This window comes from Tribolium madens, unplaced genomic scaffold (assembly GCF_015345945.1).
Source record: "Tribolium madens isolate multiple individuals breed KSU strain unplaced genomic scaffold, Tmad_KSU_1.1 Scaffold_97;HRSCAF=244;Tcas5.2_LG3a, whole genome shotgun sequence".
NCBI lineage: Eukaryota > Metazoa > Arthropoda > Insecta > Coleoptera > Tenebrionidae > Tribolium > Tribolium madens.
The window spans coordinates 8,569,440-8,587,837 of NW_025401069.1; the positions used below are offsets into that span (position 1 = coordinate 8,569,440).

The 18,398-nt window shown below is 31.8% G+C and overlaps 1 protein-coding gene across 8 annotated transcripts in view; it reads right to left on the reverse strand.

The window, feature by feature from the left end:
- The window catches only part of LOC123014944 (tyrosine-protein phosphatase Lar), a 225,594-nt gene that overhangs the window by 139,499 nt on the left and 67,697 nt on the right, over window positions 1-18,398 (reverse strand). For 5 of the 8 annotated variants that reach the window (XM_044414284.1, XM_044414283.1, XM_044414280.1 and 2 more), the window contains exon 1: window positions 8,356-8,667. The exons of 1 other annotated variant lie outside the window; for it this stretch is intronic. The gene's annotated coding sequence lies outside the window, so the exon portion shown is untranslated. Of the gene's footprint in view, window positions 1-8,355; window positions 8,668-18,398 lie in introns of those variants that run through there. 2 more of the 8 variants (XM_044414285.1, XM_044414286.1) reach the window with 2 other exon arrangements.

Sequence of the window (18,398 nt, forward strand, 5' to 3'; positions counted from 1 at the left end):
AAAAGTTTATAAGACAATAAAGCTAGGTCTAAAAGAAAAAGAAATTTACTTCGCGGTGGGTAATTTCTCTAAGTTTACAGAACCGCAAATAATAAAGTTAATATAACACTAGCATATAAACGAAGCAAAACAGTAAAACATAAAATTGGTTCAAGGGTTTCAACGCTTTATTTAAGATCTTTAGAAGTATGAAACTTTTTTATAAACTTTATAATCATAAATAAAAATAAAATATGTATTCAGCTTGTAATAGCACCACTAGGTCAATTTCTTAACAAATAGAATTTTATTCTTAAATGTGTAATAAAATATAGATTATTTTTAAGACATTAGATTTTAGCACCAAAAATATCACAAATCACAGCGTGGTGACAGCTTTACCTCACATTTATATTGCCCTCTTGTGCGTGTAATAGATAAAGATTTTAGATAGCGGAAGTCGAAAAATAGTATATTATGTTATTAGGAATAAAAGTGATAGCGAAACAGATCCTTTATTTATAATTCAGCTGAGCCACATAAACTCACTTTTACTTCAATTAACATATACTATTTTATCCGCAAATCGAGAATAAAATGCAACACTATAATTAGCAAGTAAAGGAACAAGATAATAAAGACGCTTTGCAATGAAATTTGTGTTAACATTTTCGAAAGTGTGATTTAGTGGATGACTAGTGCAGTTAATTGTGCAAAACGTCAAATGCTGATAATCTACAATGTACCTCTCCAGAAATTGCTGAAGCATCAAAAGAGACAAAAAAGAAACAACATTGGCAAATATCATAATAAAAGTAAAAACGCTTAAACGAAAAAATAGTTTTTACTCCATGCTTGAAAGATAAAATTTTTACTTGTGTAATTTAGCCATAAAAGGGTCACTTTTGTAAGATTTGCAGATAAACGTTGTTATTGGAGAAAAATACAGGCGTAGTAAATAATAGCTTTGCAAAAATTTAACCAAATACGTATAGTGTCAATTAGTTTAATAGATAGGTTGCAAACATGACAATCACAAAAACTGTTCCGAGATCATTTTCTCGACAAGACAATGTCATTGAAAATCAGGACTAGTTTGTTGATAAATTTCTTTCTGTAGGTATATCAAAAATATATTTACTATATAGAAAGTTTTTTCCAAAAACAACACCAATCTTGCACAATCTGGTCTCAAAGACCCTTGCCAAATACACAGACGTGATCTTTTGACAGAAAAACCCCTCTTAAATAAAAAGATTTACCGGAATTCTACGTATGTGTGTGCAACTGCGCATACACTAATTTTTGTTTACGAGTAAAAAACTTCTTGAAATCCGAAGTAATTTCATAAAAACTTACAAGTTTTCCAACAAAACAGAAAATGTCGATTATATTCCCTATTCGAAATCCAAATAATCCAATATACTTGATCACGCGACGTGTGTCTCTCGCTACTTTTCTCATTTCATTTACTCCGAAACAAATTCGGTAATTTTTTCAAGTTTCTCCATCGTAATTTTCCTTCAGCTTCCTCTATTTACACGTATTTCACGAACACCAACTAAGACTTGTTGAAAACTCCGACTTCTCTCAAACGTAAACTTTACAACTTTCCGCACAGTTATATCTGCATATACTGCCTTCAAGATCGTAAAATATATTTCCAGAGACTTATTCGACAACATGCTAAAACTAGTTCGTTTTGCGTTGATTAAAGGGCTTTACTTTTCGCTGCAAAGACATTGATCCACAGCAATATACGAGAATCATTTCAGCCAATATTCAATCAAGATCAGGCTGGCATTGATTGGGCATTAGTCAAGCTAAGGCAAATACCAAATTTGGAAACGTAAACAGGTCCTCGCGGTCCTCACGTTCAAAACATCGAAGTCAAAGAGCCTCATTATTTAGATCTATATCTCGATGAAAAATATTATTCTGAACAGGTTAATTTAGCTTTTGTGTTTTTCGTACATATTTTCTTTTCTTCCTCAATAAGGTATACTTATAGAATCGCTAAGCAAACTTAAGGAGAAGTCTGCTTATTTATATGCGACCTAATAGATTGAAATAAAAGACATGCAAACAAATAAACTGTGGCATTTTTAATCTAAGATGTGAACAGCTATCTTGTTAAAACCATCCCAATTAATTATTTCGATCAGATCCGGTTCATATTAAACGTTCGATTTAACCAGGCACGTGTATAAACACGATAATACCCCATATACTCCCTATTCACCCTTGAAGAGTCTCCGATTACACGCAGATCCTCTCAATATGAAGATATTTAACTGAAATATTCTCTAAGCGAAAATTGAAATCATCTGGCAACACGTGTTTTCCTCGCCTTCGTCACACATGTCTGACATTTAAACAACCAGATTTTGCAAATACTAAAAAAGTTTTTTCCCGCTTACCAAGTACATGTCCATATAAGAGAAACGCTTTATTTATGTTGACAGGATTCAGAGATGTAACTCTTGTTACGCTTTCCTTTCTTACGCCCACGTCGTATTGTGTATTATGTGTGCTGGAAGTGGTCACACCTGTGCCACGACCGATGCGTTTGATGACTCGACTTTATCGGGAAGAGGGTGTTGTCGGCCCCTGACCGTCCGATCGAACAGATTGCCCTTATCCGGGAAAATCATGTCGGAATCGAGTCGCATCATGGCACATTGTTCAGTTAATTAAATGTTACAGAGAAACGGCACGAAAGAAGGGTGGAAATTCATCAAAATTAGACAAACTTCATCTTCGGATGCTCCCAATTGCGGTCTCTTGTCGAGATCCGGGTGAGCCTCGACTAATCCGGAAACACAAAAGTCTTCCTCCCAATATTGATTATTGTCAGCGATCTCGTCACTATACTCTCTCGATTTTCTAATAAAATCAACTTTTCAATATGCCGACCGCAAATTTAAATTCGTTCGGACGAGTCTAACGCTCTAACACGACATTTTCAACATCCAGTGTTTATATTGAAAATTCCTATCTGGAGTAATTTAAAGGAAAAGTATCGATTCGATGGCACGAGCTTGACACGAAACGACGGAAACGAGCTTTCAACGGAGGATCAACGCGGAGGTCCCAGATTTCGCAGGCGATGCCGTAATTCATTCAGTCGATAATGATCGTGTCTTTGAAATAAGCCTTAAAAAACTACACAAAAAAAAATAAAAGAAATAGTAGCATAAATCAAATCAAGAAGATAAACATCAAAGCAATAGCAATAAAGTACATATTGAAACGATGTTAAATGATTAACAATAATGATAATCCTGGTAATAAAATACAACGGAAGATAATCACAACTCAATACTACCACAAAATGGTCGGTCTATAACAACCCTTAATCACTCGTCATCATCCGTAACACGTAATGTCATTTTTATGACAAAGAAAAATAGAAAAGCCTATCACGACCTAGTTGTGTTCAGTGACAAACCTGCTTGTTATAAATGTTATTAAGATGTTTTTGTAAGAAATTCTCAAATGCAAATTCTATTCTTAGATAAATAATAGGAAAGTGTACCTTTACCAGTAATAAAAGAATTTCTTTCTCCTTTAACATGCTTTAAAAATTCAACACGATAGCACGATCACAAACTTTTGAACAGAATTCACTATAGCAATAGTAAACTCTCTCAAATTATAATAGCTTTAGCAAATAATAAATACGCTTTGAAATTTGCAGAAAGCTTCAGAAAGCCACTTCACACAACTAAATTTAGTCCGTTTAAGTTGTTTATTGTAACTTACTATTTGCTCTTTTTGCTTTAGACTTTCTGTGTGGTCAGAACAAAGCGACACTTTTTATCCCGTAGAAGTACTTCTTATAGTTTCGAAACTATTGGGTAATAAGTATCTTTATTTAACAAAATATAAATTTTTTAGTAATACCCAAAATTTTAATATTTATTTATTATTAAAAAATTTTAAAGCAAAACGCTCATAACACTTTGGTGAAGTTTTATTAAACTTGATTCAAAAATATTCTATAGCAGATATTCGACTCCGACTTATCAATTTTGAAATGCAATAAGGGGCCGCTGTACTCACAACGCAGAAATTGATTGCTTTCGAAATGTTTACATTTGCTAGCAATCAACCGCAGTAAAATATGGTATAAATCTACAGGATGGGTATCACTGTTGAAAACTGTATCACATCAATGTATGTAGAGGCGTTAAAATATTAGCAATATTCCAAAACCCCACTTATCAAAACGCTTGTGAAAAAAATAATGACACAGATTTTATTTGCCAACACCATGCTATGGTTTCTTAGATTGGTGAATTCAGTCTATCTATTTAATTTAGCGTCCAAACACCAGAGGCGCTCGTATCAAAATTTTAAAATTTTAGCGGTTGGCTGTGACACTTCTGATAGAAAAAAATTAAATTTTGACGGTGACATCATTCATAGAAATTCAAAGTGCTTACGTGTAGTTGTGATTTTTAGATTTTTATTCAGTTATTGTGGGCTGTGTGTACAAGTAAAGGAAGTTTTACTAACAATTTGTGAATTTTGGTGATGAAAATGTGGACATTGATGGAAAAAATGTGAAGATTTGTTTCGGCCGGCACCCTTGTGACAAGAACTCGACAACCCAGACTGTTTATGCTTCCTCTTTGAACATAATTGTTCTAATATAATCCCTATAAGTATGAAACCACCTTGTTAACTAATTTGATTCAATATCTTCAATAAATTACTTTAAAAAAATCTTTTATTTTCTTTGTTTAATCTCTAATAAGATGCCAGTAGCACTTATTTCCCTCTACTAAATACTCAATTAACATTATTGTTACCATTTAAAAAAAGGCACATTTTGCTCTATAGTTCAGCGTCCAAACTACAGAGGCGCTGCTGAATACGAGTTCAAAAGGTTGTACATGAGTACGCCATCTATATACCCTATATAAATTATTCATCTATGGCCAACACTATGATATTGGTTGGAAAAATAATCAGACTTTTGAATATGTGTACTGGTAAAAATGTTCAACTTCCAATCAATTATGGCAAAAAACTAAATTTGTTTTAATTTTGCCAACAAGCCACAAAATAATTTCATGCACACAAGCTATCGATTAAATTTGCTGAATTTCGGATAACAAACAAATATGCATACGTGTCGGTCAACACAACACAGTCGCACTAATTCAGAACACAATCGAATTGATTGAATATTTACAAAACCGTAAACATCCCACGATTCTAATAGGGTCTGATTAAATTTAGTCTGTTGTTGCTCAGAAGCAGACACATCTCATTAGAGCAAGCACCCAATTAATAGTTAACGGAACGTCACACACATAAGGGATATAGCAGTGTAGACAGCCAGGTTTAATTTCACCATCCACCAAATAGAATATAATTATTGAACTTAAACATCGCTTTAATGTCAAGAGGATTTAAAATTATCCTGTCACAGAAGATAATTACAACCGAGAGATCCTCCTTGTCTTATTTTTTTCCACGTCTCGTTTAAAAATTAATGAATAGGATTGATGGGCGCCCACATCGAGATCATTCCCTCTAACGTCATTAAATTCACATAAAAGATTCGAAACACGAAACACGTTGCGAAATCTAATAACTCGGAGCACTTCCACAACATTTATCCGACCTAAAAATTCATCGTCATTGTTCTCCCTCTTAATTGACGACGACTCGAATCGAAACGAAAATTTTCGATAACAGTGACAGTTTGACGTGCGGACAAATCACTGCTTCCACCGGACCAACCCCAATTAAATGCAAAACCGACATGAACAAAGGGTGCTTTTTACTCACGAAATGTCCCGACGCGTAGGCGAGGCTAGGACAGCAATTATGATGAAACATTGTCAGTTAATTTGGTATTATGAAGTTGTTTAATGGCGCCCCATAGAATGCTACGTATTTGTAAAACAAGTTTGACAGTTTTTTCTAAACCAAATTAGAGGTTTAGCTGAATCAAAACAGATTGTAGCTGTTTAAAGCTGCCACGCTCTATATTTAATTGTTCAATTTAACTAACCAAATTAAGCACACGGCTTCATTTGAAAACTGGCAGATAGTAAATGGTTGGCCGAGTTAAAACTTAGTCTCAGCTCAAAATTATTTTAAATTCATTGTTCTCATCTTCAAAAGAGGGCATATTTATTGTTTTTTGCTCTTATCACAACTACACATATTATCTCATCAAAAATACAACGCAGTAAACCATGACAACAAATACAGACTCTTTGAATAATACAACATGTTTCAAAATGATTTTCAACTAGTCCTCTATGGAATTTCTATGTACAATTAAAAAAATGCTGCGTTAAAAATTTGTGAATCCAATTAACCTGAATAGAATCAGCATCTATTTGAATCAAAAAGAATAGAGCGGCACAGAGAAATTTTCATATTGTACGACTTTTCGATAATCAATATCCATTAATATCAGACTTTAAACATTTGGTAGTCGGAAAAGATAAAATTTAATAAAAAACGTCTATAAATAGGAAAGTATAGATATTTTTAGCATCCATCATTTCCCCACGACACACACTCAATTAATTAACATACATAGTTAAAGAGTTCACAAATCGTAAAAAGGTTGATTATTTTCACTACTCATCAGTTGTTGCATGGGATCAAGGACAATGCTATCGTGAACTATTACGATCATATACATATAAATTTTAAATATTTTAATTGCAAGTTACATTTACTACAATATTTATTTTTCTGTAGAATGACTCCTATACAGGTGCGCCAGAACTTGCGCCCCAGAGAAAAATGCCATATAAGGTAAGATATCAGGTAGCATGGAAAAAATGTTTAAAAAATTGTATCCATAAAAATTTCGAAGTTATGATAGTTTAAATTTTGCACTTTGGCTCTATTTATTTCTGTTGGAAAAATAATTTTCCAAATGTTATTGCTACAGGCTATTTGAAGAGGAAACAAGCAAATTGTAACTCTGTTCAATGTTATTTGTGGCTTTTACTGGCAAAATTTTTGTACCTTTCCTAAATAATTGTAAAAAAAAACTTATACAAGATTATCAGTATTAGGTATCATTAAATAGACATAAAAAAATGTCAAATGTCAAAAAATAAATGTCAAAATTCTTTTGACAGAGAATTTTTTAAACATTTTACTTGAAATTTTTCTCTGGGGCGTGAGTTCTGGCGCACCCTGTATAACGCTAAACGTGTATTAGCTAAGACTTTTTCAGTCACTCAATAGTAACCGATGATGTCCACTAAGTTGACAAAACCCTGGCAGTTTTTCAAAAGATTGAATACCTTTAAAATAACAAATTTTTTTTCAGCAATCCACATGAGTTGCAACATATAGTTTGAACCATTTTCAAGCGCATGTAATGCATTATGCATGCCTCATTTCCGACGAATTGCAGATACGCTTATTTCTGATAAAAATATTCAATCTACTACCGATAACGTCCAGATAATACTGCATCTGTAGTAAATAAACAACAGTGGAGAAAATTTCAACAACTGTAACTGCAAACGCTCACTATACCACTATACGTACAGTTGCGAAATTAAAATTAATTAAAATAAAAACAACCTTTACATTAATAACTTCATTTTTTACTCTTGTTATGTTTATGTCATTTTGACTTACCTATTTACTTTTAAAAATAGCGTCACCTACAGAAAAGTTTAATTGTCAAATGTCAGTCATGATGACAGTAAAAGGTAGTTTACAGTGAACTTTTTGAAGTGACACAAAAATACTGCCGAAATTTTAATTCCTTAACTGTATGTATTTGGGAACGATTTATTACTTATATGTGGGTATTATTTTTTTTTAATATTTTACTGGTGTAATAAGTATAACCTTATTAAATTTGGAATAGTATCATTATTGTGTATTATAACGCAGATTACAAAATTACAAATTTTATGACACGTCTAGCTAGCTGAAAGTGATATAGTTCAATTGTTTAGTGGACACTGGTTGATATTATCACAAACCATTGTGATTAGTTTTCATTAAAATAATCTATTCAATCCGCAGATTTTTTATCGCAATAAGAATTCGAAAAAAAATCAATTACAATTTGGAAGATTCGTTTATTGATTTATTACAAATGGCATAAATAGTTCAGTTTCTCCACCAACGCAAGAAATTCCTAGTTATTGCTCAACAACATAAAAAGTGTTGGTGCGTCCATTAGCAACGTAGAAGAAATGCAACACCCACAATAATTAAACTGAGAGATTTTTTCATGTGCAGATTTTATTAAAAGGAGTTCAACCACCTACACAAATAACAAACAAAAGGATATAGGTTATAAACAATTCACATGTCCTCGACAACAACAAATAAAAATACATAACCAACAAAACATGGTTAACTTACGGTTTTTCTCTGAGAAAAGGGATATTTTCCCTTGCCCGCACACTAGTTCCTAGGGAAAACACACATATAACGAACATATAACCAACTAGTAAATAAAAACCGAGGAAACCTCTACAAAATTAGAAAAAAACTATTCAGTCTGACATCGCCAAAGCACGGGCCGCCATATGCGTCGATTTTTCCGACGTGTGCGTCCTCTAGCGCTGCCAAATCGTGTTTACAGAATTAGAGAAAGAGAAGGTTTGAAACTCAGATAAAAGTCATTGTATTTTTTATAATAGCAAGATTTAAAAATGGTAATGTATTTTCAGTGTATTTAACTTCTAATTGAGTATTTAATAAATTTATACCCACTTTTTTATTTATCGAAAAATACTTACTTAGAGCATCCATCAAAAACAAAAATATGCGCCCACCATCTACCTACACTGAGTTTAATATCTTCACTTTAGTTTGAAGAAAAAGAACGCACCTACGCAAAATTTTAGTTTTAATCAATGTTTGGTGTACAGAATTTCGTTATAAGTTGTAATTTTATAACAGACGTATGAGTAAGAGTCTAACAACCTTTACCTTACATTTAGTTAGATGTAGTACAATTGGGTCGTCACATGTTTGGTGTACAGAATTTCGTTATAAGTTGTAATTTTATAGCAGACGTATGAGTAAGAATGTAACAACCTTTAACTTACAATAGTTAGATGTAATACAATTGGGTCGTTGCACATATTTTTTATTGCATATTCTGAATATTTATTAAAAAATAATTAACCCATGTTTTCGGGTGTTTTTTTAATCTTAATTTTAGTACAAAAAAATATTACAAAAACTCGTATAATGAAATAAATTCAAAACGCGCGCACTTTACTATCCTCCAAAAATGTTTCAAAGTCATTTTTGGTCCAATGGGCGCAATACTCGAACACATTTACGTTTTTTTGTACTTTAAAGCTGCGATATCTACAGGTGCAGAACTCACGCCCCAGGAGAAAAATGCCATATAAGGTTCTTACCTTATACGCTAAAAGTATTTTTGGTTGCAAACTAATTAATTTTCAAAGTAACTCTCCTGAGACTAATCCTGTATAATAAAGAACCTAACCAATTTTGAGACGCAACCCAAAATACGTTCTCACAGATAACTTGGCTTTTGTACCGTTTGCCAAATTTAAATGATTAATTTTAAATCAAAGTGATTATTGATATGTCGTGCATTAAATATGACAATATCATGAATTTCCCTTTTTTTCTCTTGAATGCGAAATGTACTCAAACAACAAAAAAACTACCATAAACTTGATATGTGGAGCCACTAGCCACTAAAATGCTGTGGCTAAATCTGTACCGTCAAAGATATACAGCGTAGGACGCAAAGTTATAAAAACTGCCTAAGCTATCGCAGATATCTATGTTTAAAACAAACAGTACATCAAGTAACGCATAGTGGCATCTGAAAATGTATTTTGAGTTGCGTCTGAAAATCGGTCAGGGTTTTTATTACCTATGTGACTCAGTCTGTAAATGAAGAAGGAACTTTGATCCCCGACTATAAGAGCTAAAAACCACTCACTCCTTGAAAATAGCTAAGCCTAGAAAGCTAAAAATTTGCAAAATGGGATGTTTTATTAGAGATAGATATACTATATGAGATGTAATAAGAAATATTTTTAGCAAAATTCTTTCCTGGAAAACCAAAAATATACACTTTGTTTTTTTTTGACATTTAGTAACATTTTAGCGTACAGCGTACTTTGGCGAAGCAATAAAGATATTTGGTGTGTCCTACTAAATAATTAACTACAATCATGTAGTAAATCAAAATTTCTTAAACTAAATCAAGATGAACGTGATTTAATTAATTCTGAAACTCAAAACTTTTGTAATTCATAACATTTTTTTAAACATTAAAAGCATTAATAATGCATCAGATATAACAAGCTTTTCCATTTCCGTTATTCATGTCTAATCGATTTATTTAAATAAAAAATTAGGTAGGTAAGATAATTTTAGAATAACATTTAATAAAACAGGTCTTACAATTTCAAGATAAACTTGAATATTTATTATCCTATCAAAAGATCAAACGGGTTAATAATTTAAAACAATTAATCTCATTTCTTTTTATTCATCACTCCGATGTAATTTCGAGCATCCTCATCGTTGCTTAAACGGAAGTCAGCACTGGTAAAAATGTAAAACCGATTCAGACTCTCCATTATGGATAGAATCGTTATCCTTAATGGATTTAATTTCTCTAAAGGGTTATATATAAACTTACCAAATGAAGTCTTAAAGAAATTGGGCCAAAATTAAAATTAGCAGGGTTTAAAATCGTAGTTTTGAGCGACAGTGGTCTCAGTTGGTTTCGGGTCGTCTTTTCTAATTAGAAAATTCGACATGGCATTAACGCCAAATCGAAGTAACACAATTAGAGTGAAGAAGGTGAATAGAATAAGTGCAGCGACGGTGTCTCTCGACACCGCAGCAGTCTATTTTGAAACGTGACTTGATATGTAGCGGCGGAGAACATAGAACTAATTAAGACTCTTGACACTTGGAAACGTGCACGAGTTTTCTCCCCCCGACCGGAATCGATTCGAAGTCCCTCCTTTGTGCGGCTATTGGAGAAATTCGAGAAAACCTACATCAGTTCAATGATTTTTTGCTATTAATTAAATCGCCAGTTAAGGAGTTAGTTGTGGACTAGCCTCGTCGAGCTTTAAAATAGTAAAAAGCTCAAAGCTACTTACAATTGTCCGAAGTTTATAGAGCCTCGTAGAGAGGATTATCAGCTTTACATTTAATGGGGATTGAAAGCTCATTGCTGTTTTCATTTAAATACCAAATTTGTACAGGAAGTTCACTGATTTTTTTCCTTGTATTAATCAAACTGGAACACAGCAAGACGCTAAAAAACACCAAAGTCCATACAATGAATATTTTAAATGGACTCAGACCGAGAGGCTTTAAATTGCTTAAATATTTACAAACGTTTTATCCTAGAAAACCCTGCAAAAACATAAAAAACCCCCAACAATTAAATAGAAAAATAAATTTGCCACAACTGTATAGCGACTTAATTTCATCAAACGTAAAATTACAAATTCTGACACAATCGATAAAATGCATCAACCAGACCGAACACTGATGCAACGATTAATAGCGAAAAGCATAAAATAATGCTCGGACAAAACAAATAATTTAATTTTCCGTTTGCTTTACTCTTTTATTGACAATCACCAGAATGAGATAATCCGCCTTTAAACTCAACCTAAGCCAAAAATGCAATTAAATTTTATGTTTTACGACGATAACCAATAATTAAATTAATGAAGTGGAAAAATAATCACATGAGTATTTGTTCAAACCAAAGTAAACCAACATGATTGAAATCCTACACATAGCTTCTGACGCAAATAATGAATTACTTTCAATAATTATCTTTTAATATTTTTAATAATTCAATTAGTTCTTGTGCCAGTTACGTCTGAATGAGTTTCAAATTTGTCATGCCATTAAAAGTTTGAGAATGAAAACTCTTCTACCAAAATGTGTATTTGGTGGAAATAATTTTAAACGTTCTTTCTTACAATGTTGTGATAACGATAACGTTCTTTTTATTGGCAAGAGGAATGAAATGAGCTGTGCCACCATTCGCCATAAAAAGCCCGATAGAAAAACGAGAAGAAACATTCGCCCACTTTATCTCAGGTCACACTACACTTCCTTCATTACTCCCGGTAAGATTAATTGTAAATTGACCCATCCAGAAACGCCTCGGTCGTAATTAAACTTATTTCAAAAACAACATTTCAATTTTGTGTTTATTTGAATAAAGTAAAAGAATAATATTTTGACTAACCCTACGAAAAGTTATTATTTATTTATGCAAAACTTTGTTTTTGAAGATTAGCTGTCCTCTTCTATCTTTCAAAGAAATCCGCGTCGACCAAAGACCTGACAAAAAATACGGTCTTAAAATAGTAAAATATTAGAATGGTTGTCGTAGGCGCGTTTGCACTCCTATGAAGTGTTTGTATGGGAAAGCCGACCGTTACCAGATAAGAAATGAAAAATTTTAAATATGGGGCTCTCCCACATCTCTTCCGGTATTACCGTCACTATTTATCACAGCCATGGGGATGGGATTTATTGATTTTACATCGTGTCCATACCAAGCAAAAATTATTCATAGGCTAGGGCCAACAAGATCCCAGTGAATGTACAAAATTTAGATTCGTTTCCTAAATAGCATATGGATATAATCTCCGCGGCTCACACGCACTATTACTTATTTACAAGTTCTAGGTCTATGTATTTCCATTAAAATTATATTAAATCCCCAATTCATTTAATAAGAGCCTCTTAAGCCAGGGCCATGCTGAGACTTAATCCGGTAATTTCGTACACCTTCCGCATTTATCACTCTGACAACGATAGCCCATTATTCTTTTTCCTAAATTGCTTGAGACACGTTCGGGGTGCATGTCTTCTAAATTGCATTTTTTTCCTCAACGGAATTGCAATTGTAGAGAAATCTATCTCCTACACGGGGATTTATTAATCCGATGAATTAATCGTTCAACGGCAGAAAGGCAGAAACCCAGATCCCTTATTTCTGTAACTTAATCTCATATTCTACACCAAGTAATATTTACTCCCAAAGGTTTAGCTAGAATAATTAAAAAAATATAAAAACTTGATTTAAAGTAACTCAGTTTTCTACGTTTATGTTTAAAAAAGTTAATGCCAGCTACGCTGTTTAAACACCCGTTCAAATAATAAAAGTATTAAAGGTTCTTTTTTATAAATTTAAAGTAATAAAAAGCTCTTTTACAAAAAATCACAGTTATAATTTTAAAATCATAAGTGCTTTATGCAATAAAATTACCGTTACTTATTATCCACCTTTAAAAAGTTACGAATACTTTTTTATTTTAATAAAATAAAACGACAATGTAATACGAGAATAACAACTACTGCATACCATGAGAACTCCTGTACATAATATAATTTTTTTTACTTATAATCATTAATTCAGCAATGTTTCCTTACTGAACAAAAAATGTACCAAGGTAATTTATCAGCTACTGAACAATAAGACCTATTTAAATTAAATCAATTAAAATTTTATTGTATCTAAATTTCTGTAATTTTGTCACAATTTTATCTTTAGAACTAAACTTCAACATTCTGTATCTTTCACCAAATATAATTTAACAATTACTAGTTTTTTTATTCAAAGTAATACATACCTAATAATAAAACAATGAGAGTTTTATATACAGCTTAAAATCAATGTCAAATAATAGACCAACATTTTGAAACTATGAGTACAAAAAACTATATAAAATTTTTCCGACACTAATATTGAATCAAACATTTTGCTAAATTCAGAAATTGTAATAAAAAAAATTGTCAAAATAATATCAACATGCCAAGACAAGAGTATTTTATGTACGTACTTATAAAATACGATGTATTTTATAGAAGAGCAAAAAGATATAAATGTTGGAAAAAAACTTAAATTTTATCCTCTATGTTTCTATAAATTGAAGTTTCATATTAATTTCAAAAATAGAATGTAAATTTGTATTTACAGCAACAGTTATATTCAATAACATTTGTAAAATAATCATTATTTTATTAAAATTGAAGCTAAACTTTAAAATTTAATGGTGATAAATGACTACTATTTGGTGGATGCGCCGGGAGAGTTAATATTTGACAGCTATACAAAAAAGCACTTTAATAAGTTAATGTTAGTTTAGAAAGAAAATGCTGCATTTTATGCATGCAATTTTAATCTTAAAAAAAAGTAAGTGTAAATATGCATCAGGATTTGCTGATAAAATAAACATTGCAAACACTGTAACTCCATTTATTGTTTAACGAATTGTGGCAATTTCTATTTTAAAAGCAAAAATTATCATAAAAACTATAAGGTGAGTATGTCAAATAAAACTAAATGGTAATACACAACTTCTTACCCACTGTCCTAAATACAAGTTTTGAAAATGCACCTACAGTTAGTTAAAAAAAAATCGGAAAAAGTTAAACAAATACAATATGCTACAAAAATTAAATGCTCTGTTTTGTAAGTGTAAAAAATTTTCTAAACTTCAAAAATTAAGTTAGCCACCAAAAGTCGGAATGTTTATTATTAGCTGTTTCCATATATAAACACCAAATACCAATCTTTAATTTCAAAATAGATATACTTCTTCTAAGATTAAAAAACTTTTAAATTTAAATAAATTATTAATATTAATTAATTTTCTGTTTTTTTCAAAATCATTAACTTCCTAAAACAAACTCTGTTGATCCATACCTTCATTAAACTTTTGATCAATATTTTAATTTTCATCACAGGTTTTTACATGATTTAATGTTGCCAACTGTTACAATTTACAATAATTGCAATGATTCTAAATTAAAAAAAAAAAATAGATTTAATTAGATTTAATTAGTTCTTTGATCTTATATTCTTATTCAGACAGACAAAAAAAAGATTTGGTCCGGTTGAATTACGAAAACAATTTTAGCCCTATCTTTACAAAAGTTACAACAGTGTCAATTGAAAAAAATTAAGTCTTTTAATTGACTTATTAGTAAGTACTTAAAATTCTCTTTGATTTTTTTAATGGCAAAAAGCTTATAATACATAAAAATAAAAGTACTGAATTTCCCAACAAATACCTACTAAATTGAGCATAGGCAGTCCGTGACCATTAAAATGATTTGATCTGGTAGTTTTATTGACTTCTTGTAACTTTTTTATGTTGACACTTGGCAACTTAAAATTCTACATGAGCAATTTCTACACAAATATATTTCTAGATCGCCGATTCAGACCAATATGAGCACACAAATAAAAAAAAAATGATACTCCCGGCTCGGCCTGTACATATTTCGTGTTTCCTCACTATCCCTGTCCCGTAAATACAGATTGAAGTCGAGTACGTGCAACTGGCAACCACCTGTACACACCGCAAAAAAGAAAAATCTCTGTAATGACTCCACTGAACCTAACAAGTCGCAATGCTGTTGTAGCTACAAATTCGTAATCCATAGCAAAAGTGGCTGCTCCAGGCGGCTGTTCCTCCTTCCTGGCCCCCGTTAATTAAAAGGAAATATATCGGTCACGACTCTCACGGCCCTTGGAGATTTATCACAGCTGAATTTCGCAGTTATCGGATTTGAGTCGCGGTCGGATGAGTTTTACGACTTGCACTCCTCTCGTGATCGATATTGGAAATGTATCCAGAAATTTTCGCAATCGCAACCGCTGACATACTTAGTTACGTGCCAGAATTACGAATCACGCGAGCTGCAAGTGCTAGTCGATCCGGCTTTTATTTGATGATGGAGATCTTGCTCGGGTGCAGACGTGGCACGGAATTCGATTCGCGGATGCAACGAGGCCGGGAAAAAATGGAAAAGCTCGTTTAGACTAGAGAATAAAACATCGCATTTTATTCTAGGGTACAGAGGGAGGCGGGAGGCAAGCGGTTTGGAACGAATTTGCTACACCGGAGCGAAAAACCCAAATAAAAAACTGAACAAAAAGAAACAGGTCGGAACAATCAATAAACTGTCAAAAATGTTTTAAACTCAGAAGAAAATCCAGAAGGGCTTTATCTGACACGTCCTTAACCGAGACATTCTTTCCTTTTAAAATCAGGAAAAAAAGATTCATGACTGTAATTATTTTATCCAATCTCAAGAGGAATTTACCTAGCGTATATCATCAAAGCAGCAATAAGCCCATTTTCAAGATAATTCAAGGTTTTTTTTATATAAATCTCAGAGGCTCATTCGCATACATCCCACTCGAAATTGGAGTTGCTGGAAAATTCGCAAAATATTTCAAAAATTATATAGAGAAGCATGTCACGAGCTACACTAATGATAAAATTTAAGTAATTATACTGCAACGACAAGATTATCCTTGACATTACCTTTACGGTTACGAGGCACTCATATTGATTATTACTGCCGGCAGGTAGCTAAGCGTAATGGTGGAGCGGTGATTTTACCTCCAAAATTAATTTTAAATGACCGTGAAAATATATGTCTGCTCTGCAGGTTTTAATAGGTCTTAGAACAACATATTTTCGTTACTTTTTCAAAAATTTAAAACAAACAAATTTACATTAAAATTTAATTACCAAGTACGAGTAATATTTTCGAAAAATGTTTGTTTGGATATGTTTAAACTTAAACAAAACGAGCCAAAATTGTATATAAATAGAGGTGCACACGTTTGCAAAAAAAGTAAAGTATAATTAAAAAGTAAAGTCTAAAATTCTTCAAGTTCTCCTTTGAATCTTATAAATCATGCAACAGCAATATTAAGTCAAACAATTGTGTGGTTTTCATTTAATGATAATATGACATTGTAGGCGCAAACATTTTCTTAACACATATGCTGTTTATTAAAAACAATATAATTTTACAAATAAATAATTTTAGAGTAAAACTACACCTTAAGTAATGAAAATTTATTTTCAAATGTGTTCAAATTTTGATAAAGATGTTTTTAATATCTTAATCAAGATTATGATAATGATTTAAGTTTACAAATAAGTTTAAAACTTTGTTAATTTATAATTATATTTCTTGTAACAAAGAAATTCGTTTCTTTGATTAAATTTATAACAAAACCATTCCTTAACACTTAAAGCGTAAGAAAAACAAAGGTACATGAAGTAATAAGAGTAATATTGAGAAACTCATTTTAAATAAGTATTTTAAATATATGTCCAAAAAAATAAAAAAAATAAGAAAATTGCCAGCTAATAAAAATTTTGCATTAATTTAGAATAAGTGTATTTTTCATTTAATACAACAATACAAAATTCTAAATATAAATCTTAATGTAGCTACAGAATTAGTTTCTAAAATTTCTGATATACTCAACTCAACTCAAAAAACCCTTTCAACAGAAGTCGCAAGAAATATGTTTGAAAAATACAGTTTTTAAAATTTTCTAGAACAGTAAAGCAAAACCAAGAACATAAGGTGCTCAAGTAAAATAGAACTAAACTAGAACTAAAACAATTTTGTTTAATTTTGTTTATTTATCTGAAAGTAACTAACGATTTACTCACTCCTACTCCCAGATTACGAAAATTAAATTCTTCTAATTAAAGTTAAACAGTTCATAAAAAAGCTTCGTCCATTTTTAAAGTCAGTCGTGTTTTCACTATTGTGGACTTTGATAGGATGATAAATATGAACTAGTGCAAATAGGTTATAACTGTCGCTGTTGTTGAGAGTTAACAAACAATGTCTCTCTAAGCTTTGATAGATTAGATACGAATAACCAACTGAGCACATTATAATCCATTTATTGTGATTGACATCAGTTACTCTTTCATGCAGTTTACAGGGAAATACTTTTAGTGGCGCATACGTACTTACGTATAATAATAAAATAAATAAAAAAATATTTGGAAAAACTATGTGTAATGCTTTTCCAGCAGTCACGTTTGTTCTTGAAAAATTACCAAGAGTGTTTTGTAATTAAGAAACAAGAAATAAATAATACAAAATTTGACCCTTATATTTTTTCGTTGTCACCCGCATCCGTGTGCCACAATCTGCAAACAATTACCTCGCAGCAGACGTAATTAAATTTTACAGCGTGCAATGCAATTTTTCATTTAACAAATTAATCACAGTGAGTGTACCACTGATTCGTCCCATGTAATTCCTCTGTTAATATTTAAATTTCAACACGATTATAAAATGCACAACCTCCGTGAAAAAGTTTTCACCAGCGAGCTTGTAATTTGTTGTCTTTGTGACGGCGTTTTTAAAGTGCATTCTGCCGGTTTTAGAAGCGCGCACTTATCTCGTATTCCGGCGACGTGAAGAATTTTCGCGGAAAATTCGGAAACAATTATGAACACGTTAAAAAAGCAGCCTCGTAGAAGAAAAATTGAGATGCAAATTGAGCTTTGTACCGCATCCATTTGGATATTCCGTCTAAAGCACGTTTTTCATTTACATGTCGTTTTATATTCTTCGGTGCTAAC